Below are 6,069 nucleotides of genomic sequence, written 5' to 3' on the forward strand. Positions count from 1 at the left end.
GGCATTTGTTATACGCCTAGACCCTGGGGTATCACGGCGTAGGTTAACAAAGTCTTACATCTCTGGTTATTATTAATTGCCATAGGAGTTCTACTTTAACATCCCTTGCATCGGAGGAACAGGATAAGAGACACTCATGTACCATAAGGAATGATGTATGCAAGTATGTAAAAAGGATATTGCAAACCCCATATGAATCAGTTGACCTTTCGAAAGAAATCCAGCTTTCCCCTTTACTCAATATGACCATTGAGCTTCAGAATGACTGTAGCTATAATGGGGGCTACGTTATACCATGTATATACCGCTATTGAGGGGTTAAATGGACATGATGAAAAAAAACAAAGCCCCCGAGTTGATGTTCAACTTTTAATAGTCATTACCCGTTGTGCATATTTATAGGAGATGCAAGTCACTGCAATGAGGTAATTGCTGTGAATTAAGGGACCTTATTCAGGAGAATGACAGTTTCTGTGAATTACAGGTTTGGAAATCACTGTTAATTGTGCACGCACACACACACTTATGGTAAGTACATTACTGCAAAGAATAAAAGAGCTGGTTTTAATTCTTTTGTCACCAAAGGAGGCTGCACAGTTATGTAGCCCTGAACAGTGAGGCGAACAAATATATTTAGCGACCATCAAAAAATCAAGTTTCAAAACAGGTAGTGCAGGATTAGATTGCAAGTTATTGATTTTAGGGGTGCCATTGAAATGCATTTTAAGGGTTTAGTGTGGTCTCTGTTGAGACATCCCCCTCCCCTTACCTTTAAATTTAGATGTGAAAGATATTTCAACAGAACCCTTCAGTGGAGTAAGGGAGCACAAGAGTCGTGACAATGTCACTTTCACGCTATGCCGCCGGGGCGCAGATTTCGCATTCAACAGCCCATCAGTCCGAGTTCGTGCATCGGGCCGTTACGCCATGTACAACCCAGGGCATGAAAGCTATTCAACAACCCGGGATTTTCTGGGGTGCAGATAATTTTTTTTTTTGTGATTCCAACGGGAGATGATTCCCACGCGAGCACATCTCACGTCCAAATGGAAAAATGCACTCTTGCTTCAGAGCGCAAATCTAATATCCACTGGCCTAATATCTATGTAAAAACCTGGACAACTCCTTACTACAATCTAGTTCTGTCTTAAGGTATTGAATTAATCTAATTAAAAGGTCAAATTAGACCAATTCCACCACCTGAGATGGGGTAATGGTCCTTTCCTTGGATGGGAACTAGTCGGTACCCAAATGGATCGTGGGGATAGGTAGCCTATCCCCCTACAGGCACCATGGAGCACATTCAAGAAGGATTTTGTGAACTATCTGCAGAGTCTCCTCTCCTGCTAGCAGAGTTGACTCCTGGGCGGGCCCAGCAGTTTGACTGGAAGTCCAGCTGTGAGACCTGGAGTGTTGCATTTTCCCCTGATGGTGCCTGGTTTGCCTGGTCTCAGGGCCACTGCATTGTGAAACTGATCCCATGGCCCTAGAGAATGTTGATCTGAACGTACATGCATTTGTACAAAAGAGCCATTGTGCTAAGGCAGCGGATAAGAAGGTGCGAGGGCCTGGCCCCAAAGAGAAGACACTGGATTACGGACAGATTGTCTGGGGGCTAGCCTTTGATACCTCTTCTAAAAAGTGGGTATCACACTCTGACCTCCCAGGCTTGATTCTGGCAACAGGGCTGAACGATGGGCACATAAAGATTTGGGAGGTGTTGGCAGGGCGCCTGCTATTTAACCTTTCCGGCCACATGGATGTAGTGCGGGACCTAAGCTTCACACCTAACAGGAGCCATATCCTTATCTCTGCTTCCCGAGACAAGACGCTTTGGATATGGGACCTGAAAAAAAATGGCAAACAGATTCAGGTGTTATCCGGACATTTGCAATGGGTGTACTGCTGCTCCATCTCATCAGATAGCAGCATGCTATGCTCTGCTGCTGGAGAGAGCTCTGTTCTCTTGTGGAGTCTGCGATCTTATACGTTAATCAGGAAGCTGGAGGGCCACCATGGGAGCGTCGTGTCATGTGATTTCTCACCGGATGCGGCTCTGCTTGTGACTGCCTCATATGACATTTGTGTAATCATGTGGGACCCCTATACCGGAGAGAAGCTTCGAGAGTTTCGCCATGACTACCTTCAGCCGGCCCTAGATTACAGAATGAGTGATGCACAGCTGAGCTCCCTGCGTTCTGTTCGCTTCTCCCCAGAAGGGCTCTACTTGGCCACTGTGGCAGATGACCGATTTCTGAGGATTTGGGCTTTGGATCTGGAGGCTCCAATTGCTTTTGCACCTGTTACTAATGGGCTGTGTTGTACCTTCAACCCAAAGGGTGGGATTATTGCCACAGGGACGCGTGATGGCCACGTCCAGTTCTGGACCTCCCCAAGAGTACTGTCCTCATTGAAACACTTGTGCCGCAAGGCACTCCGCCGCTTTCTGACAACCTACCAGGTTCTGGCACTACCAATACCCAAGAAAATGAAGGAGTTCCTCACATTTCGGACGTCTTAACCTTTATGGTCTAGGACCAAGCGTTTATGGCAAACGTTCAGCAAACACTTAAGAAGAAATACAAATAATAGATTTGGCAGAAAGAGGTTTTGTGTCATTTGATCTGTTGACACATGTTTTTCCTTGGAGAGATATGCTATCTTACCCCATTGTTGCCAACCTGATTATTTTATTTGGGTGCAGGGTTTTAAGTCAATGTTATAATTCATGATCATACCCAATACCGTTGTAAAAGAAGGCATTGGTAGCATCTTGGAATGAGTAAAGTATGGCAAATACTAGGTGTGAAAAGGAAACTACATATCGCATATCGGGCGGCGTCTTCAGGTACAGTTGAAAGAAGCAATAGGTCTGTTGTGGATATTTTAAAGAAATTTGTGGCAGAAGCAGGTTCCAGCTGGGATTTACGTTTACCGTTGGTTTTGATGGCAATCAGGAGGTTCCGGGATCAGAGGCCACGGGAGACGATGGAGACCTGGAGTCCCCTGGATGAAGACCAAAAGATGCCTGCCTCCAGGTGGAGGTGAAGACAAGATAACCAGAATGCTAAAAAAGATGACTCCTATGGATTTAAGATTGCCAAGATGAAAGTGTACTCGAATGAACCAAATAACATCGCTGGTCGGGACGTATCAGAGGCAGACAAGAGTCCTGACATATGGAGTTCCACGTATTTATTATTTTAATTATTTATTTTAATTTGTTATATTAATTATTTGTTTTGGTTAGTTGTTTTATTTCATTGTTTTTAATTGACTTGTAAAATCTAAACTTAGAGTAATGCCACTTCCACTGAAAAGGCAAATGTAGAACATTTTGTAAACTGATGAACCCAGATGAATACTGTGTTGATTGCAACTTTTTCATTGATGCACATGAATATTCATTTTGTTGGATTGCTATATTGTGAAAAGAAGAAAAAGAACAAATTGTTTTTAGGAATTGGCTTGGATCGTAGCCAAATTCTAAAAACAAAAGGAGGGTATGTAAGGGTATTTGGCGTGTTACAGCACAGAGTACAGCACTACTGCACAGGTAGCAATTTTTTTTTTGATGCAGCACCAAATGCCTATGGTGCATTGCTATATGTGTTACCAGATTAACAAGGAAAGACAGGCTATTCAGTCAAAAATGATTTTAACATATAAGATGCAAATCTATTTTTACATTTAAAAGCACACGTGCACATTCAAAAATGCACACTATTTTTCACCTGAAATGCCTATGGTGCAAGAGACACATTTGAAAATTAATAACTAACATTACTCATAACTAACCTGACTAATGAAACTGAAGTTAACATAATCCACTAATAAAAATGTGTCTCCACTGCAGAAATAGGCCTACTCTGAAAGTGAACTTTTAAACGCACATTCATTTTTTTTTTCGTTTTCTCTGCTGCTCTGTCCACATAACTACAGGAAGCAAAAGGGCTCGAAAGAACAGGAAATCAGTTGGTTACAAAGTATTACTATAAAAATGAGCCATTGTGTAGAGAGGGAGGAGATGGCATGATTGATTCTGATTGGAGCAGCGTCATAGCAAGTATCATGCTAGAGGCAGTGATTAGGGTTTTGCTGGGGGGAGTTTGAGGAGAGAGGGAATACGGTGGAGATTTGGAGAGCTGGGAGAATGATCTGTTTTTCCTGGTTGGAGCATTTCTGCTGAAAAAGTTCCAGGCAATGACCCCGGTTTGAAAACGAAAGGCGATCGTTTCACTGGGGTTAATCTTCAAGGGAGCCACATTCAGAAAGAGAACAGCTGAAGAAAACTCGGGCTGAACAGATAAGGTAATTACATAAGTGTGGGAGCTGAGTGTGTACGAGAATATTCAGTCAGTGTAGGAAAGGAGATTCCTGTGCCTTAATCACATGTTAATGTTGCAAATCGAGTTCTTTGCTCCGCCACTCTCTTTTCAGTGTATCACAGACAATGCTGTTACTGTGCTATTTTATTTATTTCTGTAAAGAGTGAGATCGTGTTTAAATGCAACTTTTATAATACAGAAAAATATTTGAAAGCAGACGGGTGGTGTGTCTTATATTTACCAATACAGTGCTGATGATGAGGGGAGATTTTTAAACAATGCAATTGTCATTTTAAGACAGATGTGTGCATGATCATATTCAGTATGGACAGTTGAGAGTGATTGTTTGTAGCATAGCTCGTTGGAGGTACATGAGCCAACGGGAAGAGGGACTCTCTGAACATAGTTCCCTACTGTATATAAGGTAGTGGAAATTACCACAAAATTACCACATATAGCTCTCTGTCGTAAATAAGTCAGTGAGATCGCCCATGGTGGCACACTAACACTAACACTGAAAATGTGGTATTCCTGAAATGTAGGTCTGAGGTCTCTCTAGTGATTACACGAAAAATCTAAGCAAAGATAAGGGATTCTGGACATTGGAGCCACAAATAAAACAAGGGAATTATGCTCACCAAAATACCACCAACCACGCATACCAACCACGCATACCAAACATGCATGTCTGGGTGCTGAAATAATGCATGTCCACTGTATTATTGTTGCACATGGCCCAATCTGAATACAAGGAGTGATTATTGCTAAGTTATTTTTCGGCGGTAATAAAATACCGTCAGGCCCCAAATCTCCACAAAATACCCAACATATTTATAGTGCGTTGCAGGCTGGGAAAGTGATCATAGAGTACCTACTGGGCGTGGCAAGCGTGTCTCACACTGCCATTTGCACATTAAAGGGAACCCATTTTATAATAGCAGTGTGCCACTAAAAACGAATTTCAGAATGTCACAAAGGGAAACCACATTCTCAGATCTAGTGCAATATTTAGAGGCAAAGTTGTTTGCACATGGGAATTGGTCGTCGAATAGCACGTTAGAATGGAGTAACCGCATTCAGGGTGAGGTGCAGAAAGAAAAACTAGACAATATTTTTGCAGAAGGCAGCATAATTCAGGTCTGCCTTACAAGATTATTGAATGCAGCCGATAAAAGTGCAGAGAAAGACTGTTTAATACGGCTATGCGGCAAAATATGGTTTATTTTAAACAAGTCCCTGCGAATGCAAGAGAATGATACTCAGCTAATTAACAGGTTAAAGACTGAATTAGAGGGGGCAAGTAAAAATCAGGAAATGTTGAGAGCAGAATTGGATGTATGCCAAAAAGACATGCAATTAAAATGCAGAGACTTTGATACTCAGTTATCCAAAAGCAAGAAACAATTTGAAGATAGTGAGCAAGAATTGGCACACTTAAAAGCATTAGTGGATCACATTAGACAGAATAAAGATGAGGTTGTTTCAGAAATGCAGATTTTACAAAAAGAACATTGTGAAAAAGAATGTGATCTCCAGAGTGCAGAACAAGAAATGATTAAAATGATTCAAGAAAGAGACAAGAGAAATAAAGAGTTCAATGAATGCCAAATGCAAATGTGCGACATGCAGGAGGTGATTAATAAGATGAATGGTGAAAACAACTATTTGCAAGATGAAGCCAACAGACTCCTTAAAAAGTGTAAGGACTTAGAACAGCAAATGTGCATTCCCAGGTCCCAGG

General features: G+C 41.8%; 1 pseudogene; it reads left to right on the plus strand.

The window, feature by feature from the left end:
* Positions 1-1,219: 1,219 nt before the first annotated feature.
* Positions 1,220-2,682, plus strand: LOC138569757 (WD repeat and SOCS box-containing protein 2 pseudogene; annotated as a pseudogene).
* The last annotated feature ends 3,387 nt before the right edge of the window (positions 2,683-6,069 follow it).

This window comes from Ambystoma mexicanum, chromosome 2q, assembly GCF_040938575.1.
Source record: "Ambystoma mexicanum isolate Mex_15411 chromosome 2q, UKY_AmexF1_1, whole genome shotgun sequence".
NCBI classification, from domain to species: Eukaryota; Metazoa; Chordata; class Amphibia; order Caudata; family Ambystomatidae; genus Ambystoma; species Ambystoma mexicanum.